We start from the raw sequence: 21,029 nt of genomic DNA on the forward strand, positions 1-21,029 counted from the left end.
ACGACATTCATTGCATCTCAGTGTGCGCGACCAAGTAGAATAGCCATGAAAGAAAATATATCCGTACTCCATATTCCGCCGCCGTCGCAGCGAACGTGTAATCGTGCGACAGCGCCACCTGGATTTTCCTCCTACGGCGTCACGCGGGAGAGGGCCCGGTCATCACACTTTCCTATTCTAGCCAGTGTACCCGGGCCCAGCAGTGATGCCAACCCTAGGGATTTATCCCTAGATTTAGGGGTTTTTTGTCTCTTTTAAAGATTTGGCGTCTTTTTGTGAAATCTAGGGATTTTTTAGTCTGTTGAAATGAAACGCTATGCAGCTTAGTGACTGGTGTTGCTGAGTAACCACGCGTTTTCAACAATAAGTGACTGCAAAGAATGTATTTTTTTTGCTAATTTCTATTTTTCATTTCTAACTTTCCTTCGATATGTATTTTTTTTTTCATTTAAAACAGCATTGGTGTTGTGCAAGCCGAGAGAGGGCGACTGTGGATCTGTAACGCGAGGTTCTCGCAGTAACAACCTCTGAGGTGTGCTGTCGAAGGAACTTGTCCGAACTTGTCGCGAGTGACAACTTTGTCTTCACAAGTGAAGTGCAACTGTGGAAACTCTGAGGTGTGCTGTACACTCGAAGGAAAAGAGCTGCAGTTGCTGCTAGTAAGCTGTATCTTAACTCTAATAAGATTCAGAGCAAGCTGCGTTTAGACTAATAAAAATGAATGCCAACTTGCGAAAATAAAAAAAAATGCAATCTGGGGATTTTGTTTGCTATCTAGGGATTTTTGAGGGGTCATTCTAGGGATAAAGCGTTGCCTCAGGTTGGCATCACTGGGGCCCAGAGACGGTTTTTCGCGGCATGGTTGACAGCGAATGTGCGTTGTTCGTGTTGCAATTTATGTTTTCTGTGCGAAATACCGTCAAAACACGTGTTCGCGCTCTGCGGATAAAGCCTGCTTGCCACTTTGGAAATATGAGCGGTTAAGGATAACCTGAAATGCTGCTGCAAACGATCGACGAACGGCGTTGTTTGTTTTCCTGTGCCCGGACAAAGAAGTTCGGTAAGTTCATTTTTGCTGGGCCTTTTCTTGCGCGATAAGGTTCGGTACAGAAACGTGTTACCGCTTCCGCATCAGTGTCACGGTGTGGGTCGCGGAAGATAAATTCAATTTATTTATGCTGACGCCACTCGATATGTCTAGCGTTGTTGACGGACAGGTGGTAGGCGCAGCGGAGGGGGGCTAGAAGTCTGAAATAATTGCCGGTCCTCTTGATGACATCGTGAGGAATGCAGGTGTTTTGTACCGTATGCAGGTTATATCGCACGAGCTCAGGTTCACCGCACTTTCGTTTTACTTCGATAGCTATGCCACTTTGAACCAGGCAAAATACAATACAATATGCGGCTGCTGAACTTTTTAGAGCTAAAATTTCTCTTGAGAAAAAAAAAGGAAACACGGGAATAGTTTAAAAATCTGAGCTTTGCAATCAAAGCGTTTTCCCATTTTCATTTTTATCTGATTACTGGCCGAATACCTTTCCTAAATGCTTTTGCGGGTTCTGTTTCTTTGGATAATATTTGTTTTCTTTAACCAATTTGTAATGCTGGAGCACCTCAGCTGAGTATATTTAACATTGCTGTAAACGATATCTACGCCTACATCGCTGCTCTTGATCCATTCAAGCCATTTATTTGATGAGCCTTTAGCATTGGTTTTAAGCACCCTTCACCAGTTGTGTGGTGAGGTCGCTTAACATAGCTGTTTTGATAACAAAGCAGTCATTGAGTGTGTGTGCTTACTTCTCCGAATGTGCAGAGTACTGTAAGCTTTTAACTATGGCATGTAATGATGCTTATGCTCATGTAACTTCTCTTTGCAACCTCTTCATTTAAAAGTGGCTGGACCTTCAGGAGGTGGGAGATGTGTGGCAAGATGACAAGCAATACAGGTAGGTACTGCATTTATGTGACCCATATATGAACCCAGAAGTAGAACTGGGCCTCTAAGCATGTGTTTGGGGTGGTAGGGCCTTTACAGCACGAATTTGTGCCCACCCAACTTGTGGGAGTTTATTCTTGCGTTACCACAGCAATAATAGTAGTATGTAGCCCTTTCAGTGATGGGATTCTCTGCATGTTTAACACATTTTAATTATGTTGAATGTCTGGTGCCTTGAATTAAATGTCTGGTCCCTTTCTATCTGGTGCAAGTGAATTCTTGCTTTTATGATATTTTTTTGCACATGATGTAGTGCCTTTGCAAACCAGGTTTTGTGGGTTAAGAGTCCTTCAACGTCGGCTTGAGGCTGGGCAATTGTTATGTCGAAAGTCTGGTAATGTGAGCAAGCACAAGGTTTTGCAGGTGCAGTACCGCTGCCGCAAGAAGTAATTGTGATGCTGGAGCTGTGGCTGTGTAGCTGCACCAGTTGTAACTGACAGGAGCATATCACATACACATGCATATTGGAAGCCTGTATACCTATCAACTCTTCGGTATTACCGTGGCTCTGAGCATTAAGCATTGCATGTTGGATGCTGCGCCAGTGGGGTGATGGTACTCATAGCGGACCCTTGCAGCGTATCCAGCACGCTTCCAGTGCACGTGAGCTAGTTAAGCTGAACTACTTGTTTGTGGTTCAGTTAGTTAAGCTGAACTACAGGAAGGCAAAATGAGTGCACTAACTATTCTTTTCTGGCAATGCAGAGTCCTTGCATCTTTTTTTTTTTTTGCAATCTATGCACTGAATTTACATGGGGTCCTTGTCAGTGGCCAGTTAAAAAACCGTTTTGCAGTTTCGTTCAAGCAAAATAATAACAATGGGAGGTTATGCAGAGTATGCCCACAGGATACCAAAGTTAATTTTGAAGTTGAATTGTGAATTGAGCTCTCGAGCTTTTTTTGTGTTCAAGCACACCCAGCCCTTCGAAATCAGACCCTGCGTATGTCACCGAGCTGCAGTGTTTGTGGCACCTGCAATGAGGCATCGTTATTCATTTCTATGTCAGCTGTATACTGTGACTGCTCAAAATGCTGTAAGCACAGTGCGCAGTTGTCGTGGCATGAGCATGTGAACAATTTGAAATTTATTGTGACTAAATATATTTTCCAGAAGGAAAATGAACTGTTATGCTTTCTTTGCCATCTTGTGTTTATTAATGCTCATAATTAAACATAATGTTCTTCATCTATTTAAAGGGACACTGAAGTGAATTTGTGAAACTCCCGTTTTTGCTTCCACTGCGTAGACTGGCTCAAATTAGCACACTTTTCATCGTTTATCCGGTTGACAAATCGGTAATTATTTTACAAAGCGCGAAAGAAGAAAAACTACCATGCGCGGTTTGCGGCGGCCGCACCAACTAAGGCTGTGACGTTGGGAGGAGGGGGCACCGTGATTGGACGATGCCCAAGGTTAGCAATCAAACAAGTGTCGGTTTCGATTCTGTAAAACATGTTTGACATCCGATAGCGTCGTAGGATGGGCATTCTCAATATCCCAGTAATCGTAGTACCGCGCTTCTGCCATGTTGTCGGCTGTAAAATGCATACGATAAGCCTCCCAGGGCGGCTTGGAATCGTAGCATTCACTAGCTGAGGCCTACGCAGTGCATGAACGCCCTCCCCGTCCCCGCAGACGCACAAATGCATGCGCTTTTCCCCCATATTTGGAGCTTGCCTCACTCATGCCTCTGTCGTCAAAAGCGTGTTCGCACCAGGCCAAGGGTCTCTTGATTCTGGGATGTGCCCACTGCCCGCAAGCAGTCGGTGCTTATGGCAACAGCACGCCAACGAGAACTCGCTAGCGCGCCAGTGCCAGGCTGCGCGAGTTGTGCGGACTAGTTCGTGGAGCAGTGAACATTGCGGCACAAAAAAAGGTGAACTCAGAATAGAAAACATCGGCGAAAAACGAAAAATTTACCTTATAAAAAGAAAAAAGCTTCTCCCCGCGGGGATTCGAACTTGTGACGGGCAAAACAGTTGCGATCATATACCTAGCGCTCCAGACGACACAGCCACGGGCGAGAGCGCTGCCGATAATGGAAATATAAGGTATATAATGTAAAACCAGTTTACACTTTTATTTAGTTTTAGTATTTCAAGCAGCTTAGGTGACTATTTGTTGTATTGCGCTCGTGCAGTAAGTGTCCCCCGAGTTTCCACAATAGCTCACGCCTAGCAATTGCATTTCTTAGACAGAAAAGTGTTCGCAGATGCGTAGTCGTGCTGCTGACCGCTGTGCTTGTTCGCCCAGCGCAAAGAAGTGCTTCCCGCACCCTAGTTTACGCTGTACGGTAAAAATATCAGTTGATTTTATTTCCTTAGTACCTATATTGACTTCGCTTACTCTTCTACCCCTTCAAGAGGCCTTATATTTTCCTACTGGCGTACCAGTCAGTGAAGCGGCGCATGTGCGCTTCTGTGAAGCGACCGTGACTTGGAGCTAGATAGAGAGTACAAACTAACGAAGTAAAGGAAGGCACATTCTTCCATTCACAAACGTGTTGTGCCTTAGTTTCAACTGATCGAGCGAATTGCCATGACCCGCCGGCGGACTAAACGTTGGGCCGACTGACTCGGTCGCGGAAGGTCGGCGAGCCGTGCAGTAGCGCAGCCAATTGCCAGCTCCTCTCCTGCTGACGTCACACGAAAATGCCAAAGAAAATGGGCAAGAGTGCAGAGAGGAGGACAGCATTTTCGAATTGATTTTTGTACTGAATAAATTCGCGTAAACGCACTCAGAGTGGTCGAAACAGGGCCTAGGGACTCCGGACTACAATTTGCGCTCGTATTCCCGCATTGTTTACAAATCACTTCAGTGTCCCTTTAAAACGTCTTTAGTGCTTATGCTTAGTGCAGACAAAAGTTTACAGTTTGGGTTCTGTTTTAAAATGAAGCATAGCCACGTGCTACTCACGACCACGAGTTTGCTTTCTGGAATCATGAGAATTCACGATTTCATTCTTTCGGACTTGATGGGCTGGTAATTCTGGCAAGGCATTATCGCCTGGTCATCATATTGAACATATATTGGGCAAGATAGTGTACGAACGATGCAAAAAAAATGAATTGTACAAATAATGTAAATCAGAAGCAGTCAAAAGTTTGCGTATTTGCACTATAAGTTAAGGGGGTACTGACACAAAATTTTGAAGGCGAGATAACTTCGGAGATAGATTGGTGCAAACACATATACATCATCTGCAAAATATCAGCGGCGAATACAGCCTAGAACATCTTTAAAATCAATTGTAAAGTATGCGAAACGCAACCGACCAGCCAGCAGAGGACCACGCGCAATCGACATCCCACGGATATTGTGTAAATAAACAACACCCAAACACGTCACGAGTTTGTGTTTGCCACTTCCGCACTGCCGGCGTTTTTCGCCGGCTCGCCGCTCCAATCAGAGAGCCAGAGGACGTAGCTTCTGCTCGAGAACGAACGACCCGATCGTTGGCGGTGGAGGCACCGTGATTTCGTCAGCTCGTCGGCTGCAGCTGGCCGTGACCAAAGTGCTACAGCAATTCGAGGCACTCTGTTTCTATTACTTTTTATTACCATTGGATGCGAAAACGCGCCGGAGGCACGAAAAGCCCACTGAGCGAGCCGCACGGTCGCTGTGCAGGCGGCGGCCATGGCAGCGAAATGGCCCAGGCCGGCGCAGGTAGCTCGAGTGATAGCTTGTTACCGCTGCACGAAATTGTCCCCAAGTCCCATCTATGGCAGCTTATATGAGAAAGGAGTTAATGATACGATGGCGGGTTGCATTAAAAATTGACATCGCACCGCTTACGAGAGCGGCAATCGAATATCCGCCGCAGAGCTAAGCCGAACACATCTGTAGGCGGACCTGTAGGCAGACCGGCCGGCTGCTCCCAGCGCGTGTCTTGCCGCCCACTGTGTCGAGCGCCGCGTGTCGTTCTTTAGCCGCGGTAGCATTTGCACTCGCAGCGCCTGTGTCACGTCCACGGTCGCATTTTAATGAAGTGGCTCACGAGATCAGTGCAAGGGGGGGGTATTCACAGAAACTGCCGGCGATGCGGATTCGACAGTGCTACGGCGGCTCTGCTCTGTGATATCCCTCCGACGGTCACGTGGTCAACTTTGTTCACACAAAATCCATCGTTTCGCGGCACCCGCTGAAACCGAAACTGCGACTGGCCGCATTGAAAATGCCTTTAATTAAACAACCGTCGCATGCTGAAGCAAATGAGGTTTCTACAGGTTATGAGTAGGTCACTAGCTACTTATTGCAACAAAAAAAAAAACAAAGATGCAAAATTTTTGTGTCAGTGCCCCTTTAATGTTAGCAGCTAGCAGAATTTACTGCATTTGCAAGCTTGAGACACTGACAGCGTAATGCACCTGCAGCTATGCTCAGTGGCTAAGGTGTGGTGCTGAGCCCAAATACGCAGGTTTGATCTTGGCTGCGGTGGCTGCTTTTCTGATGAAGGCGAAAAGCGAACACACCCTTCTGTTGAGATTTCAGCATAAGTTAAAGGATCCCAGGGGGTCATAATTAATCTTGAGCCCTCCATTACTGCACGCCTCGTAGCCCATGTGCCGCTTCACCGTGTTAAACCCTGCAATCAATCAATCCGACGGCGTAACGTAAGCACATGACTTTTATCAGTGCCTTTTGGTGGGATGAGGAGGCAAACGTTGCTCATAGCCCTGGCAAATAAAATGCATCTGCGGCACGGATGGGCAGGTTACCTAAAGTAGACCATGCTGGCTTGTGCCCCTGCATGGTCTACTTTTGGTAGGCATTGGGGCAGCAAGGCAGTGCTCCCTAGTGATTTGGCCGCAACCCCCCTGTGTACCAATTACTTTCTGTGTGCTTACAGTGTGTAGTATTTAGTGTCTACTTATTTTGTGGCCAGCATGTGAAGCAGGGGTACCTGAAACAGTACTCAATCTGATTACTTCTTGATTCCTCAAAAGCTTTTCTCTCATTGATGATCGGGCACAAATAAGATTTCGTTTCGTTGTTGCTTATAGTCTTGCTTTTCTGATCAAGATCAGTCCGAAAAAAACACAGAACACAGTGTGTGCTAATCTTGAATTGTGCCCTTCTAATAATAATGCCAAAGACAACCACATACCGTGTTTACTGAATTGTAATGCGACCATGATTGCAATGTAAGGGGTGACTTCATCGCATCCAGAAAGAAAAATTAAAACCACAAAAGTAACTCAAGGGGTACCTTTCTGTCGCGCCAAAAAAAAAAAAGCCGCCAAAGTACTCACGTGAGGCCAATGGAATAACGGAAAAGCACATTTATTTTCGAAGCACTTGGGCTGGGCGCCCACCTGTGATGTGACACTTATAACTTCGCAGGAAGCCCATCTGTCGAGAGATATCGCTTGTTTTGAGCTGTATCAGTTCAACACTGACTGCCAAGAGGCAGTTGCACTGTTTGGTGGCGAAATCAGCAACACCCTTTTGTAATTTGACGTGGCAGCTGTAGCAAGGCTCTCGAAAACCTTTTGGGCAGGGTTCGCATGTGAAAAGGCGCTCCCGCAGTAGCTTCCATCCACAGACGGTCGATGTTGACTCTTCAGGTAGCTTCTGGATTGCCGATTTCTTGAGCCATTAAAATAGCATGGGTCATACTGAGTGCAACACGTGCCCATAACAGTGGGACCTGAAGGTGTTGAAACACTTTAGGGCAATGAGAGTTACCTATGCTTCAAAACAAAAGTACGGCGCAAAGCAAAGGAAAAACGCTGTGCACGCTGTCAACTGCGACAGAAAAAAAAGCAAGGAAACAGAAAACGTCGGTCTTAGCTTGTTGTGGACCCGAACAGCTCTGGCACATCTTGGCGACGTAGATTGCGAAATGGTCAAAACTGTAGCCATTGATGACAATTGGGTGCATAATTGCAATTTTTAGGCAACTTGAATTGCGGTATTCGATTGTAACGCAAGGGTTGACTTCAGGTGCAAAAAGAAAACGTGTTATAATAGACTAAATACAGCAACATTCGTATTTGTATTTAACTATTGCAATTCAGTTTAAGATATGTCGATCGATATCTGTTAATCAATATTGAATTACCACCCGCTGCGGTGGCTCACTGACTAAGGCGTTGCGCTGCTGACCATGAGGTCGCGGGTTCGATTCCTGGCCGCGGCGGCCGCGTTTCTGATGGAGGCGAAAAGCAAAAACGCCCGTGTGTACGAGAGTTTGCCGCACGTAAAGATCCCCAGGTGGTCAAAATTAATCCGGAGCCCTCCACTACGGCGCGCCTCATCGCCTGCGTTGCGTCGGCGCGTTAAACCCCACAATCAATCAATTTGTTCACCTCCTCTATTGTTTTGATTGTTCAGCATACCGGAGCATGACATCGTCATGTGACATTTTCAGACTGCCTAGAGATGAATGAACCCCGCACGGGGCACCTTGAGTATTCATGGTGACGGTGCTGGCGACACCGCGGACCCCGAGCCCCCAACATAAACTGTAACCTACCGTGGTGATGTGTTTAAAGGTGAAGGGTAGAAGCCTCAAACGGTGGCCGTCGGAGCCCAGGTCAGGCTTCGGCGGATGGGATCCCTGTCTGTTTACGGGACCGCTCCGGGACCTCTCAGGCTATCAGGGTAAGGTTTGAGAAGAAAGTACCCCCGTCCCCTGCTTTTTTCTATGCTGTATGGAAAATTCAAAACCCCCCTCCAAACGTGATCGGTCCCTGAAAAGGGGCCGCACCGAAGTATCTTTCCCTCCACTTCCAAGCATGAGCTTCCCAAAGCCAGACAAAGACTCTCGTTTCCTTGTTATCGAATCTCTTGACACAGCCCGCCCTCTTGCTTCACAATCAGTATTTTTGATTACAAAATACCTTGATGGAATAATTGGGAAAACCTACAATGCCAAAAAACAACGCACAGGCGAAGTGCTCGTCGAGGTAAAAAACCAGCAGCAGGCAACCACACTTCTTGGTCACAGGAAAATGGTCGATCTGGACATCAGCTTCACACCTCACCGCAGCCTGAATAGCTCGCAGGGTGTGATCTCTGAGGCAGATCTTAACGAGACAGATGCCGACATTCTTGAAGGTCTAAAGGATCAGGGTGTCACAGCCGTGCGCCGCATCACGATGCGTAGAGATGATAAGATAATCCCCACGAAACATATTATCCTGACCTTCAACTGCTCCTCACTTCCTGACCATATCAACGCAGGGTTCATCCGATGCTCCATTCGTCCTTACATTCCGAACCTGCGCCGCTGCTTTAAGTGCCAGCGGTTCGGACACGTAACCAACTCCTGCCGTGGTCGTCTGACTTGCGCAAAGTGCGCTCAGCATGATCATCCATCTGATAATTGTCCATCGTCAACCTTCACCTGCGCCAACTGCCAGGGACCCCATGCTGCCTACTCTCGAACGTGTGAGAAGTTTAAGCAGGGGAAGGCGATCATTAATGTGAAGGTAACTGAGAACATCACCTTCCCAGAGGCGCGAAAGAGGTTCGCCTCTTTCCCCCTGGGGAGGTACGCCGACGCGGCTCGCCGGGGGGCGGAGCGGCGTCTGGTGTCCACAGGGACGCAGTTCAGCGAGTCTGACCTGGTCCCTCCTCCGCCCCCCCCTGGGGTGCCTCAGGTAGCCCAATCCGTCGCCACGCCGCTTGCTGAGGCAGCAGCGGTTGTGGTGACAACCTCTTCTGTAGGGACCGGTGCCGCTCCCGCCTCTGCCTCCCCGTCCTCCAGTGCGTTGGAGGGTGCCGACCGCATGGACACCGGGGGCCCCGCATCGGCTCCCACCGCCACCGCACCTCCTGTGCCACCTTTGGTGTCCCGGACGCCCTTGGCGGTGGCGGCTCAAACGAAGGGCTCCCGAAAGGGGGCCAAGTCCGAGGGGCCTGGTCCGCAGGGCACCCTTCTGGCATCCGATGAGGAGATGGATGTCGCGCCGTTCCTGCCTGCAACGCAGCGCAAGGAACGGCCTCCGATGTCCAAGCCGACAGAAAGGCCTAGAAATCCTAGAATAACAGCCCCGAAAGACGACACATGAACAAAAACACACACATACACACACTCCAGTTATTCTTAAATTTAAATAATGGGAAATGAAAACATCATCCAATGGAACTGCAGAGGCCTCCTTAAAAATCTTGACAATGTGTATGAGATGCTGCATGCCAATCAGCCAAGTATCATGTGTCTCCAGGAAACCCACCTCAATTCTAAACAAACAAATTTCTTAAATAGGTACATGGTTTTCAGAAAGGACAGGGTTGGCTGCACACACTCTTCAGGAGGTGTGGCAATTGTCGCCCGGAAATCCTTAGCCTGCCACCCTGTCACTCTGAACACTGTCCTTGAGGCTGTAGCAATCCGCACGATAATATTTAATAGGTTGATAACGGTATGCTCCATTTACATCTCTCCTGATCATGCACTTTCGAGCTCTGACTTCGAGGCACTGGTCGACCAGCTGCCCGAACCATACATACTAACAGGCGACCTTAATGCGCACAACTCTCTTTGGGGCTCCTCTAGAATGGATGCCCGAGGTCGCCTGATAGAGAAATTCCTCACATCTTCAGGAGCATGCCTTTTCAACAAAAAACAGCCGACATACCGTAACTTAGGACACAATACATACTCGCATCTTGACTTGGCTATTGGCTCTGCAATTCTCTTTCCATGTCTTGAGTGGGGCGTGGGCACGGACCCATATGGTAGTGACCACTTCCCCACTTCCCTAACGTGCATAGGTAAAGGCCCATGCAGTCCATCTTCCTAGAACAGGTTTAATGAATCAAAAGCAAACTGGAGTACATTCACAGAAACATCTAAACTACACCACACAACCATAAAACACCTACATGTGGAGGAAGCAGCCCAACTCGTCACGGCACACATACTGGACGCCGCCGAAAGGTCCATGCCCCAGGCCTCCAGTGCGTCCCGCAACCCAAGGAGGCCCTGGTGGAACGAGGACTGTAGGCGGGCGCGAGAGGCCCAGAACAAGGCGTGGGGTGTCCTTCGCCGGTACCCCACGCCAGATAATCTCATTTCCTTTAAACGGGCAAAGGCTCTTGGGAAGCGTGTGTGTCGTGAGGCGAAACGAGACAGTTGGCGCGCCTTCCTCACTTCCATCAACTCATACACCGACACTCACAAAGTCTGGACACGGATACGCAAGCTAAAAGGACAACAGACACAGCCTGCCCCTGGTTAGCACAACAGGGGACACACTCGAAGACCAGGCCAACACGCTTGTACAACACTTTGAACACGTGTCCAGCTCAGCACACTACACAAACACTTTCATGAAACACAAAACATCTGCAGAAAAAAAGCCCTTACATGACAAAGACAAATCAAAAACTTCTTACAACTCTGAATTCACTCTCTCTGAGTTGAGGGCTGCCCTGAGCACGTGCAAACCTTCAGCTCCAGGCGCAGATAAGATTACATACACCATGATGCAACACCTACACCCAGACACTCTTGAAACACTCCTACATCTATACAACATATGGGTTTTGGGGCACATTCCTCGCTCTTGGAGAGATGCCATAGTAGTGGCTATCCTAAAGGAAGGGAAGGACCCTTCCTTTCCCACCAGTTATCATCCCATTGCCCTGACAAGCTGCCTGTGTAAGCTCTTTGAGAAGATGATAAACAGGAGACTCGCGTACTTCTTAGAGTACAATGGTCTTCTCGAGTGCTGCCAGGCAGGCTTCAGGGCGGGGCGATCTACCAACGATCAACTCGTTGCATTAGACGCGTATATAAAAGATGCTTTCCTCCATAAGCAGTACTGTATGACAGTATTCTTTGATCTAGAAAAAGCGTACGATATCGCGTGGCGGTATGGCATCCTAAGTGACCTCATGTCCTTCGGCATGGCAGGTAACATGATGAACACACTTGCCAGCTACTTGTCTCAAAGAACCTTTCGTGTGCGAGTTGGAACTGCACTCTCTAGGGTTCATGTGCAGGAAAATGGAGTGCCGCAAGGTGGTGTTTTAAGTTGCACCCTTTTTATTGTGAAAATGAATTCCCTTAGGAAGGTGCTGCCACCGTCGATTTCCTGTTCAATCTATGTGGACGACGTTCAGCTCTCCTTTAAATCCTGTAACTTGTCTGTCTGTGAGCGCCAGGTCCAGCTTGGTGTTAAGCTAGCTGGTTGGGCAGATAGCAACGGTTTTAAATTTAATCCAGGGAAGTGCACTTGCATCTTGTTTTCCAAGAGGCGTGGCATCCGACCGGATCCAGACATTCAACTCCACGGTGTCTCGATTCCTGTAAAAAAGGAACACAAGTTTTTAGGTATAATCTTTGACGAAAAGCTCACATTCATCCCACACATAAAACAACTATGTTCTCTCGGAGGTTCTCTCGCACATCTCTTTTGGTGCTGACAAACAACTTCTGTTACGTGTTTTTATCAACTTGATAGGTACACGATTGGACTATGGCAGCGTTGTTTATGGGTCAGCCATTAAAACATCCCTCAGAATGCTGGACCCTGTGCTTCATCTAGGGCTCCGCTTGTCGTGTGGCGCCTTTCGGACTAGTCCAGTCGAAAGCCTGTATGTAGAGTGCAACAAGTGAAACCTACAACGTCAGCGAGCATACACAGACCTCCTTTATGCTTTTAAAACTTCATCCATGCCTCACCATCCTTTTAAATCAGTTTTTCATGATACCTCCATGACTGAACTCCTTTTAAATCGACCATCGATCTCTGCGCCCTTCTCTTATAGAGTTAGAGAGGAAGCGTCAGAGCTTGCTGTCTCCTTTTTAGATACCATCCAAAGTTCTGTAACAGATTTCATAGCACCATGGCATCTCCGCCCTGTCTCATGCGACACATCATTCACACATGTAGATAAAAACCGAGCTCCCACATGTGCAATTCTGCAGCACTTCTTGTATTTGCAGCAGAAGTACCAATGTTCTGAATTTTATACGGACGCCTCTAAAACTTCCACCTCGGTGTCCTGCGCGGCGCATGGGCCCGGCCTTAGTGTAACTAGAACTTTTAACAGTAATACAAGTATCTTTACGGCAGAGGCTTATGGTTTACTTCTGGTTGTTAATCATATCCTTCAAAGCCACATCCCACAATCCATTATATATACCGATTCTCTCAGTGTTGTGCGAGCGTTGTCGTCAACAAAGTATTCAAAAAATCACGTTATAAATTTAATAGTCAAGGGTATTATGTCTGTGTATGTCCACAAATCTGAACTAGTCCTTTGCTGGGTCCCTGGCCACTGTGGCATAGCCGGGAACGAAGCAGCGGATCGAATGGCTGCTGCTGCTACACTCTCGAACGCAGTAGACATAACCACATTACCCTACACCGACGTGAAACCACACATCAGACAACAACTTCGCAAAACATGGCAAACACACTGGAGTGAACAGACAGACAAGTTACACGTAATAAAGCCACACTTGGGACCATACACCACGGACACACGCAATAGATACACTGAAGTCGCCTTGGCCAGATTACGGATAGGGCACACTCATGCAACGCACTCGCACCTTCTCACTGCATCTCCAAGACCTCTGTGCAGCAGGTGCGGAGAGGCCCTATCCGTAGTGCACATACTAATCACATGCAAGGCACTTCACACAACACGACACAAACACTTCAGAGAACTCTACAGACAACATATCCCACTGCATCCATCGCTGTTTCTAGGTGACGAAGCCATTGTTTCTGTGAAACGTGTGTTTGAGTATTTGTCAGACGTTAAGTTTTTAAACCTCATTTCCTATCACGCATAATCAAATCTGGCCCTATACACCAGCCGTCACCATTATCTGTAACTGATTTTACTATGTTCGATTGACACGTTTTTTTTTTTTTAACCTACCTTTTTGTGGTAACCACTTCACTGCATTAAATAAACTTTCCTCTGGCGCTCTTTGCCCTTAGTCGGCCTTGCGCCATAAAAAACCCAACCATGATCATCATTAGAGATGAATGAACTCATGTTGCTCATGGCAGTTTGCTGAAGCACTGATTGAAATTTTGAAAAACTAGGGAAATTTTGACGCATCAGTTTGGTAGGCGCCTTGACCACAATTTTCCAACCCTCTCAGGGTGGCGCCATTTTCCCGGGATTGGTGTGGAGCTGGTGCAGGCATTGCCCGGGGTACAGCGGGAGCAGCCACAGCCCCAGCCACATGCCACGAGCCGCATTGGACTGCGTATCGTGTGGCTGATTCGGACACCTAATCTGATTTGAAATTGGTAAGTTCATATTCAACAGTTTGCAACCCACAGTTGAACAGTGCAGTAGAAAGTGGGTTAAAGGCGAGCGAAAGCTAGTTGCATGCGAGGATTGCGTATGCTGTACACAGGCCGCAAATGGACCATGCTGTGCGTGGTTCTCACCGAAATCGCGGTTTGTGGAGCTATAATTCGCTGTGCCAGGCTTTTTCCAGTCAATTGCTGCACCCGACTTCTATACCCTACGAATTAGCTGTGCGCTCACCTTCCCCGCAGAGCTGAGCTGTAGCACTAGAAAAGGGTTGATTTTTGTTTGTTTGTTTGTTTGTTTGTTTGTCTTTATTCGCATCTTGCACAACGTACATGACGCTGGGAGCGAGCAGTAAAAGCTGTGAAAAATCGACAGCTTGACAGAGCTGCAAGGCCCCAAGCACTGGGCAGCGTAACGGCAACATCAAATACAACTTGTATATTGAAAAGAAAAAAGAGCAAAAGAGAGAGAGAAAAAAAAATGAAGTTAAATGGACCAAAAATTAACTGCCAACACAGTAAATACGCAGAAGCCGTACTGTGGTACTACACGTACTTCGGCATTACACAAACTGCACATGCTATCATGTATTATAAAAAGAATATAATATCATTTATTATACAAAGAATAACACAGTCAAAGACAGAGCTATACGCTGGAAAAAAAGAAAGAAAAAATGAAAATAAAAACAATACAATTTTTGTAGGGACATCAATACGAGGCACTCGATAGAGGAAAGAGTAGTCTTTTTGAAATCGTGTGTACCGATGCGCAACAAACAATCAGCACATTCAGCATTTTTTAAAATAAACAAATAATAATGTTTGTTTCTTGTCTATAAAATGAACACAGCTAACCTGTAGGGTACAAAAATTAGCGATAGATAATGGGATGGGAATCAATAACTGGGCTCTGAAAATAGCGTGCGACAGCGCGTATTGTTGCAAAGGTGCTACGTTCAAATATGTTCAGTTGGGCGTGATAATCTATTGGCGGAAGCACTCAGGGGCCCCCAAAATCTTAGTTATGGTTTTTAATGCGTAACGATTTTGTGTTTGTTATTTTTTTGTGTACTCAGCAACTGTGCAGTGACGCTCAAACAAGTAGCCTTTGCACATTGTTAATTTCACCCAACGTATGCCGAGCTGCATGCTGGAGAAAAAAAAGTGAAAAATGTGGGCACAGCTGTTATATTCAAGAGACAAAATATACCACCCAGAGGCCAAGACAACATGCGACACGGTGCATTTGCAGCCTGTGCACAGCATGAGCAAACCCAACGTGCAATTAGTTCTCGCCCACCATGAGTGCGCTGTTAAGCTGTAGGGTGCTGACTCGATGAATAAAATTGTACTTGCCAAAACCTTGGTGCTGAGACAAATCGTCCGGAATACCATGAGTGCGCTGTTAAGCTGTAGGGTGCTGACTCGTTGAGTAAAATTGTACTTGCCAAAACCTTGGTGCTGAGACAAATCGTCCGGAATGCAATTGAGTAAGCACTGTTTGATGGTAATGGCACTATCCAACCTCATCAGTGCTTTGTTTTTAGAAAGTTCATTGCATTGTTGAAAGCCGTGAACGATGCAGCTTCTCGCACAAGTTCACGATGGGTGCTCTGAAATCGAGTCTGCGCTTGAAAACTTCCTTACTGTGGGCGGCTGGAGAAAACATAAATTATAATCGTACAAAGAACTAAATATTGCCAATGTAAATTCAACAGCAATTCATCTTTATTGTCTTTCCAACAGCATTTATTTATGCTTCCTCAGAAACTCAGCACAAGTTCAGAAGTTCTTGTACTGTGTAGACAAAGTTTGCTCAGTTTTTTTAGTATCCTTTCCTGTGCAAGTTTCTAGCCTCTGTTGTTCGCTAGCAGCTGACTGTGTTAGTGACCGTGTGATAGAACAAGCTGACAATGTTCCTGTCAGTGCTGCGGCACTAGCTCGAAAGGCAGCGGCTTTTTTGCCATTCGCTATGCCAGTGTGGAAAAAGCCATGTGTGCATTTCTCCTGGCAGGTCCCTGGAGTCAGTGGGGTGCCTGAAGTAATGAATCAGGGCTGAGGTAGATAACGCAAGCAATTATCACAATACAGACCTCGATCAAGAGCTTCTAAGAAGTTCCAGTAAAGGTTTGTAAAGGTCCAGTTAAGATACAGTTGAACCTCGTTATAAGAGACATGGATGTAAGAGACAAATGGGTATAAGAGACACTATTCACCCACATGGTTGGCTGCCCTATCTTTCCCATTAAATTGACCTCTTTTATAAATCGGATGTAGAAGACAGTTGGTTATAAGGGACAAGTCATTCCTGAACTTTAATCGATAATCTCGCTTGTAACAGTCATTTTAACTTCAGATGCAGTGCCACCAGTCACTAATTACAGTTGCTTCCATTCTGGAAACACAGGTGGACGACAGACGCCTGCAGTCGCTATTTATTATAACTTCAGCAAGCACAAAGTGGTTCAGTCAGCTATGAAATGACGATGAGAAGCCCTGCCAATGGAAATGCAACTTACGGAAGTGATTGAAGCCCACTGCCATCCATTGGATGGAGCGCGATCGCACATGCGGGCTCTCCCACTCGCGTAGCTCCCAATCAAGAAGCATCGCACATGTTGGGTCCTGCAAGCGTAATGAATAGCCTGAGCACACAGCGGAAGAAGCTGTGCTCTCTGATTATTCATCAGGCTTGTGAACTCAATATCTACGATTCATCTTCCACAAACAAGGAAAGGAAAAAAAGCTTGTAGAATCGGTCGTAAAAAACAGTGTAAATACAGTCATGAAGCAAACAAAGATTCAGAACTGTTTCATAAATTTTCGGGGCCAAACGTAAATTATAATGAATCTTTTGCAACATGCTGTAGCGTTCTTTTGAGCTTATTTTAGTCATACGATGCCAACATTGAACTAGGATCTGATTAGTAAGTGAAAACATGGTTCCCTGCTTATAAGAGACATCTCATATAAGAGACAGAAACTGCTCCCCGGTACGTGTCTCTTATAAAGGGGTTCAACTGTAGTAGGAAATTGTAGCGCATTTTCTTGCACGAAATGAAAAAAGTGTATTTTTCGATGTGATGACATTTCTCGGAAGATCTTGCTCTAGGAGGTTGTAGGCATTTTGCTTGCGAATGGTGGTGCGTGCATGCTTCCCAGCTTTGGGGTAGGGCATGGGCCGCTGCTATCCTGTGAGCACCGCAGCAGAGACGTGAATATTGCCGGCTGGTTGGTTTTTCTTTCTTTTTTTTTTCCATTGCGAACATGGTACACTGCTAGCCTTCAAAATGGAGGTTGAAAACCTTACTTAGAAAGCTAATATAAAAAAAAGAAACATTCGAGCAAGCCATGTTTCTGCAGTACAGATAAACTGCTGTTTTGAAGGCAGTAAAGATTATGCTCAGTGAAACACTGCGGGGAATAGTTTGTTCTTCGCAAAACAGTATTTCTGGTAGAGAAGTTCAGATTGCAGCCTGGCTGTAATTTTAGAGCAGTCGTAGTTATTAAGAAAGAAGCCGTGTCTTTCTACAGTGCTGTGAACCTCTTAAAAATAAGTCGTCAGTGAGCTTGGAAAGTGCTGTACTGCTAAACAATGAGTAGTCGAATGCATTCATCCATTTTTTTGGCAGAAAATAGTTTTTCTACCTTTAGTTGTAACACAACCGCTAATGGCTTTAGTGAGCAACTACTGATGGCCCATCTCCCCCCCTACGTACACATGCACACCTTTTTTGGCATCTTTATTTGTCAACTACAACTGCACGCTGCAATTTCTGTGGCTGCAAAGCTTGTGCGAGTGTGCTGAGTTTGTTCCCTGCCATGTCCGTGGCCTGAACAATATTGGGGCAGCAGAGTTTTACAATCTAGGCAACTGACCATTCATAGCTGTAGTGCAAAAAAATTGGGCCTGTTTGTTTCTGATTGCATGTGCTTTTTTTTTTTTTTTTTTTTGAGGTTCAACATTGCGAGGGCACGTATGTGCAGAATTTTGCGGCGTGTGCTTCTTGCAATACCCTTACTTTATTACACAACACTAAAGAGGAAATGCGGTACTATGCCGTAATTGAAACAACTGAAATAAAGCCAACGGTATGCAGGCCGTAAAAAGTGCAATAATATAAGTACGAGGTCCAGGTTTTGTATTTTCATGATAGAAGCATTCCTTTCCCGTCATTCGCACAAACCTTTTTACTCGTGGCTGCTATGGGGAAATGTAGTATGATGCTTAATAATGACAGAACTGTATCAATAAGTGTTCTCAAAATACACATTTCATAGGCTGAGATTGAAATGACCTATTTTAACACACACTTCAGTTGGTTATGTAATGAGTAAAACTCGCCTGCTAGTTTCCCACGGTGGACTGGGAGACTTATGCCCTAGTTACACGGGCACAGTTACCCCGCTAACTATGGTTAACGCAAGCTGAGCTTGGTCACCTCAGTTTGGTTACGCTAACTGCAGTTGCCGCTGCCGCAGTGTTCAAAAATGGCACAAGTCAGTTTGGACGCAAGTGAAAAAACGGAGGCGAAAAAAATCACCTGGCGTTCGCAGGAGACGAAGGCCTCAGATAGCGGAAACCCCAAAGCTGCCCCCAAGAGGAGCTTGTGCTGTTCGCGTCGCCCTCGCAGTTGGCACGACCGCCCGTGAGCAGCAGCTCGTTTCCCGGTCCACCCGGTCAACTGTGAGAAAAGCCTAAATTTGTAAATTCCGCTCATTGTTTGCCAAAAAAAAATAGACAAAGCAGGCAATCATGAGGCGTTTTCAGCACTCGGAAACGATCCGCGTGCACGTCGGCCGTGCCTGGAAACACGCCGACGCGTCTGCCCACATGGCACTGAAAGCGGCTCGAACCGGCCCAGACCACGGCAGCAACAGCTTGTCACCGCTCTTCGAAATCAACCTGATCACGGGAAAGAACTTCCACCTGCAAGAAAGTGGATGTTAGTGTGGTTAAAAATTGTGCTATGGATTGTAATTCGCAGTTGTAGAGATAGCGCCGGTCAAATATCCCAACACCGGTTCCCCAACACCGAACCGTCCTGAGAACAAGACGGTCTCGAGCTGCTGGGGAGCCCCTTTTTCGCCGTGTGCGAGTGCGTCGCGTTTGCGTTTGAACCAAGTGTTCAACGATATTTTCTTTTGTCTACACTGCTTCGCCTTTGGTTTTTATCGTGAGGTTAAAAGTTTGTTACTTTATTTTTGTTACGCTCACAACCAAGTGACCGCTGTCGACACACTTGGAATTTCGCATGTAACAGCCAAAACCACAGTGTGCGATACCTGCAGTTAAAATTTAGTAACCACAGTTAAACGCAACTGCGGTTACTTCTGCCGTGTAACTAGGGTATTAATCTCTATTAAGGGATGGTGAGGCGACAACCAAAATATTTGAATATTAAAACCGTTGTGTTGACTTCTTGCCAGAACTTCTAGGGCTCCATGTCAAAATTAACAATATTTTCTAATGATAACATGAAGGGCAAACAGCTACAATGCAGTTGCATAAGGAGAGCAGCATAAAATGAAGGAAAGCTGTTTTGCAAATGGTGAGATGTTGCACCATTCTTTGGATGGCTCTTCAACAGCATGGCAGCTTTTAAAGTTGAAAGAATTATCGGCAAATCATGTAAATCATGCCTGGCATTTCCTCGGAACTCCCTGAGGGTTCAGGTGAGCTTCAGTTGCCTGCTTCTACTCAGAGTCAGCACCTAAAGCAAGAACGAGCACCATGGCTATATCATTTAGCACATAAAACACTGATAAGGTCCGCAAGGTTTGATCAGCGATTCCAAAGATTTGGTTTCATCACAATGTTGTGGAATCTAGTTTGCTGACTGCCCATTTGTTTGCTGCTGCCTTCCAGGCTGTCACAGGGCCCTTGCCACATTATAGTGTGGGGAATAGTGAAAACTTCAATCTGCCCCTTACAGGAGTGCTGGCACAAAATTTCAAAGCACAGATGACTACATAAAAAGCTTTCTTTGTAAATGGAGATACCCCTCAGAAAGGTTAACCTGTAACTGTTCGGTAGAACATATTTTGAGTCAGTTTTAATATGTGCATGCTTGAAAAAGTTAAGGACGGATTCCCTTTCGACATCGACATCAGTGTGATGCCATGTGTGCCTCTCTCCAAACTGCCTAATTCAGGGCTCCCATGACGTATCCAAGGCGGCCTGCTCTGTCTGATCCTTCTGAGAAAATGCAGATCCTTCAGTGATGGCACCAGTGTTTTCCATTGAACACAATTGTCGAGAGCCATGAGCTACTGCCCAGTCTTTAAAAAAATGTCTGCTGTCGTCTTGGGCGAAAAGGAAGGAAACGCCTAAAACAGGCAACACAAAAGACAAAGAAATAAGTATAAACAACAGCACTTGTGTTTTTCCTCATTTCTTTGTCTTACGTATCTCGCCCATTTTGCAGTCTCGTCTTTTTCAACTTAGAATCAACTTAGAATCAACTTGGCCTAGCCTCAACCCTAGCAAGTCTTCATGGGCCCTTTATTGAAATTACGAAGGGTTTAATGGTTTTGTATGCTTGCGTGATGCATGCAGTGATGCTACCGCTGCGCCAAACTGCGCCCAAGTGCTCTGGCTGCTACATCCTGCTACATTTCTTCTAAATTTGGCCGATTCTGCGCCCAACCTGCGCCCAAGGGTGTACGCCGACTTTAAGAAACAAAACTACTTGAGGTTCCTCAGTGAAAGCGGCATCGCGGTGCACCTGTTTTTAGGACGCAATCCGAGCCAGGCCAAGGCAAACTGGCCCTTGTTGCGATAACG

The 21,029-nt window shown here is 46.3% G+C and overlaps 1 long non-coding RNA gene across 1 annotated transcript in view; it reads left to right on the forward strand.

Annotated features, from left to right (window-relative positions):
* Positions 1-814: 814 nt before the first annotated feature.
* Positions 815-21,029, forward strand: part of LOC144176067 (uncharacterized) — a 41,106-nt gene continuing 20,891 nt past the window's right edge. Inside the window, exons 1-3 of the long non-coding RNA XR_013323766.1 lie at positions 815-1,060; positions 1,897-1,949; positions 14,080-14,230. This is a non-coding gene — a long non-coding RNA (uncharacterized LOC144176067). The remainder of the gene's footprint in view (positions 1,061-1,896; positions 1,950-14,079; positions 14,231-21,029) is intronic.

The sequence above is a fragment of the Haemaphysalis longicornis genome, unplaced genomic scaffold, assembly GCF_048455015.1.
Source record: "Haemaphysalis longicornis isolate Haplotype H1 unplaced genomic scaffold, Haemaphysalis longicornis Haplotype H1 scaffold_3, whole genome shotgun sequence".
Lineage (NCBI taxonomy): Eukaryota > Metazoa > Arthropoda > Arachnida > Ixodida > Ixodidae > Haemaphysalis > Haemaphysalis longicornis.